The sequence below is a fragment of the Chaetodon trifascialis genome, chromosome 10 (assembly GCF_039877785.1).
Source record: "Chaetodon trifascialis isolate fChaTrf1 chromosome 10, fChaTrf1.hap1, whole genome shotgun sequence".
Taxonomy (NCBI): Eukaryota; Metazoa; Chordata; class Actinopteri; order Chaetodontiformes; family Chaetodontidae; genus Chaetodon; species Chaetodon trifascialis.
This window is the reverse complement of record NC_092065.1, coordinates 24,356,406-24,373,556: the sequence shown is the minus strand read 5'-3', so window position 1 is coordinate 24,373,556 and position 17,151 is coordinate 24,356,406. Positions and strand designations below refer to the sequence as shown.

Genomic DNA, 17,151 nt, shown 5'->3' with positions numbered 1-17,151 from the left:
GTCTGTATTGGATTGGCTCTGAGTGGTTGAATGTGTCCACAAGTAAAATATTCCTGCTTCCTTCCTTTTCCACAGGACACCATCTCTTCTAAACAGAGTGAAGACGCAGTTCTTAGAATAGAAAAACTAGAACATGTTCAGAATCACTTCACCCAAATGACAAAACAAAATCCAGATTCTTCTTCTCATGGTAAATAATCTTGAAGATGCAATTTTGCTTTTACTCGTCAAGGTTTTGGACATTTCTTTCTTCTTCCACGCGAATAAAATAGGGGTTAATTGAAATTGGTTTTTAGTTCTCACAGCTTTAAAAAACAATATTTAAACAAGACTAAGAGACTTCATGCTCGCTGCTAACATGCTGATGTTCACCAGGTAAAGGTGTACCATAGTCACCATCTTGGTTTAGCAAGCCAGCATGCTAACAGCTAGCACTAAACACTGGAATATCTCTGGCTTTGCAGATATTTGATCAAAAATAGTATGAGTAACAAGCAATATTTTAACTTTACATGACCTGACGTGATGCTGCCAGATGAAAAGTTAAGGTATAAAATTAAAACTGGCAGAAATAACACTATTTGCACAGCAGGTAAAGGAGAACATGTGGGCTGCTTCAGCTGAGCCGACCCATCGATGTTCTTTTCAGCTATATATCATTTATATGGGATACATTTTTGCTTTTGCTTGTTCTGCACCCAGAGAAAGCAGAAATATTTTGGCTAGCACAGTCACTGCTGTACAGTGTACTCATCAGGAGAATGAGTGTTTCCATCATTCAGCTGGAAGACAAACAGGATGCACAGACTCAGTTTCACTAACCAAATCACAGTGAACACAGTAAGAGCAGGTCAGCCTCGAGTGGTCTTCGTAGCATTTGACTTGCACTCAGTGTGTAATATGCTAAAGAGCATTTTCTAAATAATTAATTATTTTCTAATAACCAAAGACAAAATCAACCCACACAGCACAAAGACGCCTGTCAGCATGTCTACACTTTGGTGTGCGTCTGTGACGAAGTCTTTCTGAAAATATGTAAGCCAATTTTCATGTCTCCGTTGTTCCAAGGACTCACCTTAACTAAGCAATCCCTGACTGGCAGCCTGCCTCAGATCACTGCACTTACCCTTGGGCGGGTACGAACAAGGCTTTAAACATGATCAGTTACCATGGCAACCAGATATCCTTCCTGTACGGCCAATATGAGGATCCAGAGCCCTGTTAGATATTACCAAACGCGTCACATTATCAGATGCAAGAACAGAACAGCTTGGTGGGAAAGTATCATCTATTGTTGCACACTTAGACTTTCCAGACAAGTTTGTCCTCCACTGTCTGTTCAGACACCATCCCCAGTTTCCACTTCAGCTGTGTTTATATATATATTTAGATGTATGCACCCAATAGACCATGATGTTTTCTCACATGTGCACAGGAAAAAGTGGCTAGTGACGTTGTTAGAGCACATAACATATGCTGTTCTATTCACATCTAATGGCTGGTAAAGTATGCTGGATTCCTGTTTAACTCTTACTGTTTTCCCCTTCATTAGACAGCAATGTTATTAAAGTTTAATTTAACAGGATCAATCACCAAGCCTGCCATGCTGAAGTTAATACACAAAAACATGTCAGACACAACAGGGCATGGAAATGGGTAATTGTCTAAATCCACAGAATTAGATGATTTGAATTACATCTTACCACAAGGTTACACTCGACTCAGGCAGATGTTTACTTGATGGTTCGGTTTTTATTTCCTTTATCTATAGCAAAAACAAAAAAACCTCTCACCATGGCTGGGACAAAGCCTGCATGAAGCAAACGCTGCATGTTAACCTCATTAAAAAAAAACTAGTTAGTTACTCATAATAATGTTATAGACACGTCACAGGCCCGGTTATGTAACAGTAACACCTGACAGAGACTCATGTTGACATGCTTTCCTGTAGAAAACATATTATATTCATGAGAAAGATATTTTCTGCACTTCATTACTGCGAATTTGTCCAGTCATGTAGAGTGGCTGACACATAACACGGCACTCTGAATGTGCATTCTGAGCTTCACTGTCACCCCTGTTACCAGCCAAGCACGGCAAAGAGGCTGCAGCCGAGCAGTCCCCTCATCATACCAGATACAGCCTCCAAACAGTGCGCGCTTGTGACCAGACCAGAATTTTAATGGTACTCTGCTCTGCCAAGGTGCCCTCTCTGTCTCTTTCCCTCTGTCTCTTTTGCAACACTTTCCATGCACCCCATCCCTCCCCTCTCTTCCCAGAGCGACTACGAAGCTGCCGTATGCTGACTAGCCAGCAGGCGTTAACTGTAATCTGCAGTCAGTAAACACAGTCCAAAGCTTTCATTAGAGCCAGAGACAATGCAGAGCACAGCTGCAGTTTGCACCACGACCTCAAAGCTCAGTACAAGTCACTACACACATACAGCGAGGCCATCCACACCAAGAGGTCTGCAGGAGGATTCTGTCCATCTGCAATCAAAAACTTCAGCTGATCACATAAGACAACATAAGCTGAGCTGAGGTGCTGTTTTTTCATTCGGCATCAAAGCTGTAATGTTCTTCAACCCAACTTGACCTTGACTAAACTGTGCTGTTCGTCCGACTTTAAGTTCCTAGCTTGTCAGCTCTCGCTTTGCATTTTGATTGCGACTCGTACGGGCAGATGTTGATTCAGTAATTCCACAAAAGGCTGAGGTCATGGTTTCAGTCGAGTCTTAAACCTGATACAAAGTGGCCATGATGGTCACATTCTGCAGCTCTCACAATGAGTCTGTGCACAATCGCAGCCCAAAGACAGAAACCAAATACGCCACAGACAAACACACGTGGACACATATACCTGTAACATACACGCATTCATGCACAACCAATACCTCAGCATGTGCTGCACACACACAAACACACAGACGTTACAACACTCGGTACCCACTATCATCAATGATCAGTGCAGAAGACTGTTACAACAGCAGCTCGTGTAGCCTTCAAGAGAGAAACATTTCCACAGTATTTTACCTTCTGTAGCTTTTATCAACAGCTCCTTTTGACTTTTCAACAGCTGTGACCTACACTAGAGAGAAGCTCACCATCCTACAATGTTCACATTGTTGAAAAACACCGGGATCGTGCCAGTATTTGTTCCTGTAATGATGATTTTCTCTCTCGGATCCCTCTGTGCTGCATGCCTACAGAGCAGCCTCCTGCTGTCAGCCCTCAGGCTCTGACTCATTTTCTGGGAGTTAATAACACGACAGGACACGTCTGCAAGACGGAGCTGTCTGGAGGGTACAGTTATTTAAAATCTAAAGTACACGCTGAGACAAAAACTGGCAACTTTTTCCTGCCTTGGGTAGATTCTAGGCCCAACACTGAATATCCTGTGAACAACCACCATGCTGATGTGCTCTTTTTATATTAGCATTGAATATTTACAGTAAGTGTTTCTGCCAATGAGGTCAAATGAGAAGATTCAAGTTTTACTGGTGTACCTGCAAACATGCAGCACAGGTGCAGATGTCAGGTTTCCTGCTCTAACGTTGACAGGTTGAGGTTAATGGAGAAAGTGGGAAGTGACAGCATGAATGGAGCTGTCAGTGACTCTCCTCACAGGCTTTTTAACATAATCCATTACTGGTGTCTAATAGCAACGAATTGATCCGTTATTTGCTCGGAGCAGATTCTCAGATGTCAGTCTTTATGATGGTTTCTAATTGAGATCACATTAATGTTGTATTGTGTGTGGCAGCAGCGCTGTAATGCAGCAGTTTATGGCCTTGTGCATTGTTAACTATGATAATGATAACATGAAAACAATAAAGGGGAGACCCTCTTCTCTCTTTTTCCTCACTGCTCAGCTCTCCAAATTCTCACACTGCATCTTATCAAACCAGATCTCTGGCCTCTGTGTCGATGGAAAAGAGCAAACACACAACCATCAAATGCAGCTGTTCAAATATTGTGACATGTGATCTCTGGCGGGCACAAAGAGGGCTTGTAGTAAATGACTGGGATACAAAGAGTGGGAGAACAGGGAGCGCATCTCTGTTCCCACCTCCCCGCTGAAACGCACACACACAGGCGCACAGCATTGTATTTAGCGTGCATACTGCTGCACTGCATGCAGCGCTCTCGTCTCTGCGCTGAGAATCTGCCACACATGCAGAAAATCCACACACACACTCAGCGTCTGCCGCTGTCGCCACTTCACCGCCCACAATCATGTAACGCAATCATGGCAATCAGGATGTCTGAGGGGAAGCACTATCCACAGAAACCATGTGTTGAATAAAATGAGATTGAGAGCCGGTTTTTAATCTGAAATCTTAGCAAAAGAAAGGCAGAGTGATTGAATTCCTTATCTTCTGAAAGAACAAAACTGCTCTTGTTCGGCTGTTTGCCCTGCTTTGTCACTCTTTGACAAGATGTTCAAAGCAATTCATTCTTCCCACTGCCAGCGCTTGTGTTTTGTGCACTTTGTAGCTTCCAACACAACCGTAGAGGGGGATCAAAGTCAGAGTCATCAAAGTCTCCGAGCCCCCCTGACACGTTTTTTAAATCAGACATTAAGTCCTTCATCTCTTCACCTCCAGCTGATACTGGACCTGAAAGGATTACGTGGGGCTAAGTGATTCAGTCAACCACTGAGAGCACGATCAGTGCTTAAGGTTTTTATGGTAGAACAGACCCAAAAAAAAAGGAAAGAAAAGAAACCCCCCCTCCAGGAAGTCAAACTTCATCAGAAAAAGAATCCACTGCCTTCACAGCAGTAGTGACACCAAGTGACACAGCTGAATGAGCTAAATGCAAACACACAGGTGGAACAGTGGCAACGCTGACACCTCACACACAGGTCCCGGGTTCGATTCCCGCTGTGGGCACCAGGGGCGTGTCTTTCACCATGCCTTCGGCGCCTGCTGCTCAAGGAAAAAGGGCCTTTCTGTGTGGAGTTTGCATGTTCTCCACGTGTTCACCTGGGGGATCCTCCTTAAATAACCCCCACTAAAAACATGCAAGATCACCACCTCTTCACCACCAATGGTGACGACAAAAGAAAACTGGGTCCCCGGGCGCCGGTCGGATGGCAGCCCACCGCTCCGACCGCGACGACCAGGATGGGTCAAACGACAGGACAAATTTCACCAATGCATGGCGTGTGCAGCGTGTATGTAGTGTGAGACAAATAAAGGGGGTTGTCCCTCTGATTCTTCTTCTTCACTCACAGTTACAATGCTACAATAATGTTAATCTGGTTCGTCTTAGTTTTCATGTTAGCATGCTACCAATTGGTAATTAGTGTTAAACGCAAAGTGTTGAGGGATGTTCTTAGTTTTGGATGTGATTTGGTCAGAAAACAGATGAAGTATCTGAAAAGCTAAGGGATCATCAAGGTTAGTGCAGGTCATCCTGATCCTGATCCAATCTATCCTATAGTTGTCAAGATAGTATTTCACTCAAACTGTATATAACTGTAAACTGTATAGAACCCAATGGTGGTAAAGTCAAGGGATCACGATGATGATGATGTTCATTAGGATTCATCCTCTGGGAACCATGAATGACTAAAACAGAACAGACATGATCTGACAGACCATTGAGCCAAAAACACCACGACCACTCATCACCAAGACACCAGTAAAATCAAGAAGGGGAAACCGTGGATTTGCTCTTTAAATCAAGAGTTTTAGATTAAAAAAAGCCCAGACGTCAAATTAAAATACTTCCTATTTTACACAAGTTCAGTAAGTCAACAAAGAGGAACACTCCTTTAAATTATGTCATGGAGAATAATATTTTGTGAAATTTCTGATGCAGCTCTAGACCTTTGAAAGGCCTAAATGTTATCACTTGTCCATTAAGAGCTCTGAAAAAAGCAGGATTACAACCTAAATATCTGTGTTAAAGACATCTCATGAGCTTGATTCTTTCAGTCTTTATGCAGTTAAAGTGCTACACATCGTCACAGCCGATTGTATCTAATTGTAAAATGAAAAACAGATTAGCAGAGAATGCAGCTTTTTAATTACAGCTAAAGAGAATCACGTCAGAGTCCAGCTATTCTGATAATCCCAGAGTTGAGGCATGACCTCACTGACGAGGCCTTGTATGGTGTATGTCATGTCCGCTTTTCGTCCTGGTCTGATGAGGCTCTACAAACTTGGCTCCTCATGCAGCACGAAGGTATGAAATAATACTTTGATCTGAGGGGCCTCTGGCACACTTTGATTGTTGCAGTGTGCCAGGATGTATAAATATGGAGGTTATAAAACAAGCATGTTTCCAGTGAGAAAAGGCTAATTAAAACCTTGTAGAGATCACATAATGCCTCATGTAAGGTTTCTTTTTTTTTGGTCATGTTCATCATCTACGCATGAGGAGGACAGTTCAGATGATTCACAGTTTTGCATCAACTTTCTCTTATATGTGATATATTCTACTGTCAAACTGCATTTCTGGAACGATGTGACTGAAAGCAGGATACTCTCCAGATGGTGGATAAATAACATAAAACAAAACCATAAAGAGTTTCATCCAAAAAAAATAAACTTGGATGAAATTTGAAATATATGACGCCTTCTCCTCTGAAGTGATTTCTGGCAGGAACGTAAAGCAGAGAATAAGTCGGAATTACAGTTCTGAGTCATCTTGAAATATGAGCTTTGAAGGTTGACTCATTTCAGCTTTTGAAATAAACACTGATAAATGTTTGGCTGCCTGATAGATCCACAGTACAGTGATGTTTACTGCCCATTAAAGCAGAGGGAAGGATGGACAAACGTTGCTTTAGCTAGTTAGCTGAGTGTGGTCGAGAGTGTGTGCGATGGTGGCTTCTAGAGTAGGTTAACAAGCCCGAGGCAAATTTTACATGTAGATTTTAGTAGTTTAGTAGTAAAACTAGCAAACAATCTAGTTTACCAAACCACAATCCTAATAATCTAGTGCTACGCAGCAGAGATTCAATTTATGTGCATTAACAAGAGAGAAAATGAGTGACCATAAAGACAAACTCAGTGATAAAAGAAAAGCCTTCTGCTGTGTTTACGACTCACAGGAGCTAAGATCCTTTATGAGCTGGATTATTTATTGTATATTTAGGAACATTTTAGAAAGTAATTGGCCTCTTGCTCATCTAGCTGGAATCTAGGACAATTTCCCATAGTCACAAATTAGTACATATACAGTACGTCAGATATATGTCAGATGCTTGACAGGTATGTGGAATGTACATAATCAGGTAAATGTTTTAAGATGTACAGTACATGCATACATACGAAAATCATACATTTATAATGCATAATGTGTTTGAAAAATATTCATGTATTTAGTGCATTTTGGCTTCATAGGGCAGTGCACTTTGTGCAAATTTGGGAAAAGATAACTGCAAATACATCAACGCAAACTGATGGACCATCTCTTTGTCAGCTGAATTGATCAGAAATGTTATTTTAGCACACATTTTTATGAAGAGGATCATTCCTCTGAGCTGTGAATCTCTGTTGACCAAAGGACTGACCTTTTGTACGGCCCTGAATAAATGCTTTAGTGTGTGTGAGTGTGTATGTGTGTGTGTGTCTCTGATCTGTTAATTTTTTTTTTTTTGGGGTGGGGGGGTGGCAGGTTGACAAGGGAGACGCAATTTGGTCATTTTGCCAACAAGGGCGATGGCATCCCCCCATATCCCCCCTCACGTGGCCCACAGTCAGTATATGTGTGAATCACTTTTGGCTTGCAGCTCTCGTCCTGACATCAGCTCTGATCTGTGACCTCATGTCTTTGTTTTCTCCCCCTGGCGGCCCCTCCTCCCGCTGAGCCACAGAGCTTATAATTAAGAGAGGGAAGGAGAGGTTGCTTTTAACACCTCTTAAAAAACCAAACCTACACCTGAGAGAGACAGCTGATTCGTTCACTGCACGTCAGTCTGCGGAGAAAAACCAAACTAAGCAAACAGTTTTCCCTGAGTTGAAGTTATTATATGTAACCAGAGGCTGCGCTGGCATGCAGCTCGTTTGCACTGGAGCCTGATTACAGTCCTGTCCCGAATACAAGCTGGATGTCACCCAGAAGAACAATACTCATATCAGTCTGAGCAGGCATCCCATAATTTTGTCATCCAATGAGGGTGTGGAGCAGTGAGCTGGGTAACTCCGAATCCCATAGTCAGCCTTACTGTGGTGTGACTTCACAGGTTACCGTGGCAACCTCGCACTCTCGGACAGCAGCTCGTCTCCGCGTGGCTGTTTTTACAAGAGCTGTGGCTGCATGGATCTCACTGGAATGACCGATACGGTGTATGTTCTTCTTCTCTGACCTTTAGAAAGGCGAAAACGTATCTGGAGACACGCTGTGTTGTGTGTAACTGCGAGGCGAAGCAGGTCAGGTATTAGTGGTGCAAACAGTTCAGTGCTGCAGCCTGCATGAACCCTTTCTCCCCTCGCTGAGGAAAAATATGCTGAAGCCAAGAATAAAACAGAGCCCAACCACACCCAGAGTGCCCGACCACATTCAATAGGTCTTTACACAGAATACATTTGGGTTAAAGAAGATTCCCACAATCCATGTGGCAGGTTGGCCAGAGCTCAGCCGGGTCAAGGAAGTACAAGTACAGAGATGTGGATTATGAAAATGGCCCGAACATTATTCCCTGCACGATCCCGGCTGCTCACACGCACAACCCTCAGCCCGTCCCTCCACTGTTGAACCTGCATGAGCGCCCAGCTGGAATCCCCACCCTGCCAGACAGGCTTTCTTTAAACTGGCATTCAACTGGGACTCTTCATCACTACAGTGTACAGTTCACAACAGCACTGTCCCCTGCCAAGCTCACGCACCAGTCCACTGTGTCATTTTAGACAGTTACCGGGCTACGCGACTGTTTTGTTCTGTACTGTTGTGATGCAGTCCAAGATGAGAGAAGTGTTGTCAGAGAAAGGCACAAACGTCAGCTGACAGTGAAAATAAGACTTGATTTATTTAGATAAAGAGTCACTGTAGGGGTAAATATTTGAAGGCAGTAAAAGGATAAAATGACTTCACTCTGTGCTTTGCATGCACGGACAGCTGACCAATGTGAATGTGATAAAATGTGATTTCTTTGTGTGTAAGGTGAAATACACTGCTACGATGTGCTGCAGGAGCACCTGCCGACAAACTGCCTCTATGACCTTTATGGTAATGTGATGACTCATGCCAGGTTCCCTCCTTGACTGTGTAATGGTGCATTTAAGTGAAGTCATGTTTGTTCGCAGGTTTCGACATGTGCTGATGTTCTAAAAAGCTGGCGTCCATGGACACTTGTTTGCCTTTCCAAAACATGATATTATGACACAAAAACAACAAAAATAAGAAAAGGTTCACCATTTTTGAAAAGGGAACAAGGCAGCTTCCATTTCTGTTGTCAGTTGGCTGTCAGTTATGTTCTGATTATGTAACGTGTATCCTCAGAATCCCATTGTCAAAAATACAACCTCACAAGCTGCATTAGAAGCCAAATATCAGATGTGAACATGTCATGTTGGCATGTTTGTGTCGAAACATGACAGCTCGGGGGCTATTTGACAGCTCTCCCACACCTAGCAACACGTACAAATCTCATTATCATTCCGGTATCACCTCTGGAAGTTTGATTCGTGACTCTGGCTGTTGTGTGACTGACACACCGCCTGTCTGAAAGCTGACGCCAGTGGAACTGGGAAGAAGAACCAGGGAGACAGCTGTAGTGAAGACTTAAGTCCAGCTTGGACCCCCTCCCCTCTGTGTGTGTGTGTGTGTGCGTGGACATCAATCATATGTCCGAATGTGTGTTGCATCTATTTATGAACGCCTGACCCCGTGTGTGACCTCATGCCAACACCCCCTGGCCTGTGTATGTGTTGAGGCGTGTAACTCGCTCCTTCTCACTCTCCTCAAAGTTCAGCGATGCCGTATCCTGTTTTCTGCCTCTTTGCAGCCTCTGATCTTTGCTCCCCGCTGACCCACTTCACACACAAGCACAATCATGCACTCGTGCATGTCCACCTGTACTCATGCAAACAGTACACACAGAGCTTCATGCTAGTACATTAGCATACCCTTTTTGTAGCAGGCAACATTGGTGTCTGCCAGAAAAATGTGCTCCACTATGCTCACCAGCTGGTTAACTTTGTCTGTGTGCTATTGGCTGCTGGAGAGCAACATGGAACTTCCCTCTGCAACCCAAACAATTAAGTTTGAGGCCATGCAACCAAAATGACATAACAATGCTCCATAGAGCCGGAGGAATGATGATGATTCTGTGCGGGTTTATTGATATAGTTGACCCCTTTCATATTACACATAGCCACTGATCCATTGTTAATAGAAAAGCATTGATTAGATAAGCATATGTGTAAATGTAATATCTATGCAGAATCAATGTAGCCTATATTTTGTCACTTTTTTGCTACTTTTTTTAAAAAAAATTCCTCTATACATTCTGTGGTCGACTGTAATGTTTAATTGCTACTGCAACAAGATCATTTCCCAAATTGGGATCAATAAAGAAGCAATCTAAAGTCTAATTTTTTCTATTTTCACCTCACACTGACTTAAATCCACGCAGTCTCATCATTGTCAAACAAATGTACTTCTATGTGAACATGAAAAGCAGTCTGCTGCAGTTTAATACAGGCCTTTATTTTCATACTTAATTAATGTGACCCATGTCACTGACTGCAGCTGAATGTTGGTGTAGCCGGCCCTGTTTTAGCACCAAAGGGGAACCAGTTTTGTGTCAGTCTGCTTCCCCTTCTTCGTTCTCCATGTGTTTCCTGTAGTGCTGCCCTTTGTGGTGGGGTAAGGCTGTGGTTAAGGGTCACGGTGACAGCTGATTGGGGTTAGGGTGAAGTGAGGTTGAGGGTATGTATCACAGAAGAAACAGCAGTGGACCGGGTCCCATCGCTGCCAGATTCGGGGTTCTGGTTGATTTTGGCAGAGAATCAACTCCAGTTACTGAAACAGCACTTGGGCGAGCTCTGGACTACAAATGGCCCCTTGGCTCATCATTCATCAAGAGTCTCGCCACAGTCTGGCAGCCAGGTGTGGAGGATTTATGCTGCTGTTGAGCCCAGCCAGTTTTGGATACCTCAGATGAAACGAACTCTTGGAGACTCATGGATACTTTGTCTGTGTTTTCATTTCTTAATAAAGATGCAGACAAACGTTTAGAACCTGCCACGTTCTTCAAGCCACACTGACCTCTGCCTTGCCATAGGTCACCCTCATCTGAAACAGGTTAGAGTGATGAAGGCGTAAACACAGGACACGCAGGCAGCAGACAACACATCTAACAAGAAGGACATCTATTGTACCTGCTTCTCTCCAGCAGTCTCGCCTGTGATCTAAACCACAACAGATGCGTCTTTGTCTTTCAGAAACAGCACAGCCTCTGGGAGAAAAACCAGGCATTGTATAAAAGTCACAGTCATGGTTAATGGTTTTTGCTTGTGTGTGTCATTGTTCTAAATCCCAAATGTTTTGGTGAACGTTGCATGTGTAAATCTGATACTGAAATCAGCAGCGTAATCGCATGATCACATGGTGCACAGATGTCCCCTGTGCGCTACAATGAGCTCATAATTGAACATCAGGCCGCTGTTTTCAATGGCGAGCTGTTGTTTTTCAGACTGAGAAAACTGTCGTTCGTACAGTTGTTACGGATTATCTTGGTTGCCCTCCTTTAGGAGGTGTCTATTCCCCAAAGACTAACAGCAGTCATCCATGCTTAAGGATGAAAGCTGAGCATCTAAATCAAATCCTGTTGAGTCGAATAAACAACCAACAAGGAGTCATGACCACCTCTGTGGAGAAGGGTACGACAACAACAATGACTGACTATAGCGATGAGCTCATGAACATTTCGGTTGTTATGGTGAAGAAATCTGAACATCTGTTAAAGGAGTAAATAAATACAACAACAGAGAGATCAAATGGACTTATTGTACTGAGCTAAACTATTTATCTTACATTTAATCTGTTAGGAACCTTCATTTTATACATTTCATATTGCTTTATGTAAATACACATACAATGAATGTATGACTGAGGAGAGCTTTGTATGGAGGGTTACCAGATAAGTTCTCTGTTTGCTGAATTCAGTTACTCGATTGAGGTGGTCTTAACCACCACTGTGGCAGCCGACAGCTGAAAAAACAATGATGGTTTTGCAATATGAGTGCCAGATATTGGAAGTTTTTGCACAGAAAAGCAGGAGAAAATGGCGAAACGAGATCTGTCGGGGGTTGCCTCTGTTAGACAAGACAAATCCAGCCTTAAAAAACAACAACAAATACAGACAAATGAGTAAGAAGTGTTGAATCTGGGCTGCAGTCAGAGAACACGCACAGAACAGAGGTCACATTTCAACCCTTTCAAGTTTCCTTCGTTATACGCTGAGCGCAGCACACTGATGAGGTTAGCTCAACAGCAACACGAACATGAAGGCAACGCCAGTAAAAAGCTGCTAATCTGGATGGAGACCAAAGATAATCTGCTTCAGATGAGATGATGAAACGTTCATCTTTGTATTCCAGTTGTGCGGTTGTTTAAAGAAGGAGGGAGATGCTGAGAATGCTTCCCACTGTGTTTCAAACTGGACTCCCAGTTGTGTTCACTGGAGCCCAAAATGCTGGGATCCTGCGGTTATTTCATGGATGCCATCAGACAGAGGCACAAGTTCTGAGATTATTTATAGAGCAATGTTTAGTCACAGCCTGTCCACATTAGGTCTACAGGGATCACAGTAATGATACTCTGTGCTCCAACAGTAACAAAGTCCTTCCATCATTCTTTCAGCATTCTGCTTCCATCTAAGATGCTTTTTTAAAAACATGGACGAAAACACAAATTACATGTGATAAAAAAAAATACTGTGCAGGTCAGTTGTGCAGTCAGAGCGACAAAAGAACATTCAGACCGGACGAAACACACCCCTGCAGAGCCCATCTGCCGACCAAAACAAAGCTTTCGGAGAAATAATAGCTTAACGGGATTATCTGCTGATTATTGTCCGAACAGTTGACATCCAATGATTGCACGTGTTGCACATGCACAAAAACATAAAACACACATACTTACTCTCTGTGTTCCTCAATCATTTTGACCTTTTCAGTGCTTTCTCATTCACTCCATGATAATGGTTTGACTCCTCTAACACTGTGTCTGCTGTAGCACAGAGGCGGAGAACCTCCAGCCTCTGGGATGTATGCATCCCACAGGCTCTTTGATCCCTTTTCAGGTACAGCAATCCATAAATACAAACAAGCAAATACTTTTCCTAAGCGCCAAAGAAAATTTAAGAAAACTGCAAAGTTCCCCCGAGCGGTCCCTGAACACAACACGCCTGTAGTGCTTAATGTCATGTTGATGCATCATGGTGCCTGTCAACAAAACAAAAGTAGATGAGCGTTGTGCTTCCCAAGAGCAGAAGTAAAAGGCAGGCCAGCGTGTCTACTGCCTGGATCATCATTTCATCACCATTTTTTGTCTTTTGACCACAGTGCCATAAACTCTGACTGTGTCTTGGTTGGGTGACTGATATATGATATGAGCCCGATGGATCGTGGCACGTCCGATCTCACGATCATGCATGACTTTAGATGTCGTAGCCAGCTAATCGCCTGGCTGATGAAGTGCCTCCACTATTTCTCACCAACATTTCCTCGAGGAAACATCAAATAGGCAGGGGTACTGTTGCCACAGCTCAACAAACTTTTCCTCCGTTTCATTGTCCCACTTGACAGCAGCAACCTCTGCATCCCTCCTCCTCCTCATCACCAGGGTTACCTGACTGCGGTCTGAAGAGAGCGATTGGTAAACACTCAGGGAAATGTCGTGGGAGATGTCAAACTAGACGTGTCAGGACAAAAACATTCTGACATGCTAGTCTTTCCTGGGTGTCATGGGGTGTCGTTTAGCATGTCACACTACACGGGTACAGACACTGTCATTCACGATGTGCTGTGACACTGGTAATTGGTCTGCCATGACAAAATTGTCTCAAAATTGGGCTGGATTCATGTAGTCTGATCCAGGTATAAGTTAGATTGTGGGGAGACACTTACAGTGATTAAAAAAAGGTACACTTTGAACGTTACTACAACTCAAAACATGCTAACCTGAATGAGCTACAAGCTCAAATGTGTTTGGATAAAGTTAACGCTCTTCAGCAGAGTCTGGATGTCCAACAAGCAGCTTTCACAGATCACATTCTGACAGAGACAGTGTTATACAGGCAGGTTCTGTGGTGAGCGCGCTCATAGCTGAGAAGCTGAAACCTCATTCAGAAGGAGAAGTTGTGAAGGAGAGCCTTGATGCTGATGTGGAGCTGACAGCAGCAAAGTAAAACTCCAAAGTGTCTGTTTGTCCCGAATAATTCAAAGAGATGAAGGAAACCCTGACATGGAAACTCAGAGATAGAAAGAGTCTGTGTGATTGGACCTTCATGGTGGACATTACCAAGAAGCTCTCAGAACCGAACCTCAAGCTCCAGCAGCTTCTCAGCTCTCTGCTTGAATGTAAAATCATTTGAAGCGAAATTAAAGCTGTGGCGACTGGAGAGATGAAACACTGAGCAGTTTCCTAATCTGCAACAACAAAAGCTGCTACGACATCTGAAAAGTAAACAGAAGCAAATGAACATTTTTACTCTGCTGTTTAATGTGGAACCAGCTGATGAGTCTGACAACCTACAACATGAAATCACTGAGCTGCAAAGCAACGACCTGCTACTAAGAGCAGCTCATTCAAAACTGACTCCTGTAGTGACTCAGTTCCACCCAAATGAAAATGTCTTGGGCTGCCACTGAGTATGGCTCTTATAGGACTGATTGATACACGCTGACACCAACAGTCTGGCTCGTCTGCAGAGCTGCGTTCTGCTGCTGCTGACTGCTCTGAAACCGTCCAGCGCTGTGGTCTGCAGGACAGCAGCGCAGAGCGATCCAGTGTCAGCCAGCAGGGATTAACACTGTCAGATGATCAGCTGTGGCATAGCGGGTCGCTTTATAAAGTTTAACAAAATACCTCCGCAACAAACCAAATACCTCCACTACATACGGTGCACCACCAGGGCTGGAGAGTAACCAAATACATTTTCTCGAATACTGTTCTTAACTTGAGTATTTCCATTTTTTGTTACTTTATAATTCTACTCCACTAAAGCTCAGATGCAGATATTGTATCTTTTTACTCTACATTTATATGGCTTTTACTTTAGCTACTGCCGGCAACATTAACATGACATACACATTCATATATCAATATCCAATACTATAATATAGACTGTTCTGAAATGTGCCATGCTGCATGATGAGTACTTATACTTTTGTGAAGTTAGATACTAGTGTGGTAGATCTCAGTACTTAGTCCTCCGCTGTGCGTCACTCTTGCATAAAAGTGTGTACATTATACACTTAATTACCATATGTTGTTGTTTTGAGTAGTATATTCTTTGACATAATGACTCCACTGATCACAATGAATTTCAATAACATTTGCTGATATCCAGAGTATAGTAATTAACTGTCCTCATGTGTCTCTCACAGATCAGCTGTCCTCATCAGCTATGAAAACCTTTTCTACACACTTTCAAATGACAAAGGCTGAAAAACATGAAAAGCTCAGCGATTGTGCCTAGATTGTGATTTCTACTCCGATAATGTAAATTACAACACTGTAAGAGCTGCCTTCATCAAACGGATTTAAGCCCATTTGTCACTGCACTGTGGCCCTCATCTAGCACAAAAAACACTTTAATGTGTCAAACTCAGGACAACAGTTTGGCTGTGGAAGAAGGCAGGCAGCAGCTGACAGGCAGGATCGGTGTCTGAAGTCAGAGCGGAGGGCAGCTGCCGAGCAAACGGCGCTCTCTTATGAATGACAGCTATTCACCTCCCCCTTAAGCATCACATGAGCGCTACCTCCTATTCAGCACAGCACAGCACAATCTCACATTGTGCCTGATACAGTAGAGCCTGGCGGGGAGGGAGGGAGACGGAGATAACCTGCACTGTGACCTTGAGGACAGAGATCGCCCACTGGCGACAAAGAGTTTGTGTAAACCAGAGATACCTGACCTGACGCATCACAGTGTAATGGTGCAACGAAAGCTGCTGCTTTTGGCTCTAACCTCAGAGAAAATATAGCTCTGTGTCACGCAGCAGCAAGTGGGGCAGCACGAGCCACGGGCAAAACACAAACATCATATTCTGTCTCCTAACCTTCACTCCTCCACAGCTGACAAAACAAAACAGATGATGCCGGGGGTCCATGCCTCCTCCTCCTGGCACACACACATGCACAAAATTCAACCTTTTCCTCACAACCTTTTGTTTCTGCACCTCTAGCTCGGAAATCGGCCTCTCACGAGCCTGCCTCCCCCTCTCGCTGTTTCCTGACGCCAACGTCAGACAGAGAAATGAGAAAATGACCCAATTACAGAGCAAAGATAACCTGCGCTGGGAGGGCCCGTGGAGAGGGAGCAGAGGATGAGGATGATGGGAAAAAGAGCATGGAGTGGAAGGCGGGGGGGGGCAGCATTTAGGCAGTAAAAGTAGCTGCAGTGATATCATCATCACTGGACTTGTGGTCATAAAAGGAGAGGAAGAAGACTATAGAAACAGCAGAAATTGGTTGAGAAATGTGTGTTTGGATACACTGCAACGCCTCCACTCCCCTGTAAAAATTCACACACACTAGTGAGACTCAGAGTGCAAACAGTGACATCCCTCTGTGACAGCAGTTCCAGTTGGCACATAGCTGGATGCTGCAGAAGACGCCTGGCTGCTGCAGTGTCTCTGTTTTCTGCTACCCCGGATTCACAGGCAGCAGCTCGGATGCTGTGTAACGACGCGGCACGCAGAGCATTGCATAATAAAAAAGCCATGCTGGTAAACAACGAGGGCGAGGACCACATCCACCCACTGCAACACCACTGCAACTGTCGCCCAAATACTTGCTCACTCATCAAACCACAGGAATGTCTGTTTCTGACAGGCAGCTGGAGGAACAACATGTGCTGTGTATCTCACAGATACTGTACATGCAGCATACAAATGCCAGCAGTTAGACTGCACCAAGCTCAGGCACCCCAAGGAGAAAACAAACATACCCTGGTTACAATAAC

The 17,151-nt window shown here is 43.8% G+C and overlaps 1 protein-coding gene across 1 annotated transcript in view; it reads right to left on the bottom strand.

Annotated features, from left to right (window-relative positions):
• The window catches only part of mical3a (microtubule associated monooxygenase, calponin and LIM domain containing 3a), a 91,865-nt gene that overhangs the window by 74,368 nt on the left and 346 nt on the right, over window positions 1-17,151 (bottom strand). The window lies entirely within an intron of this gene.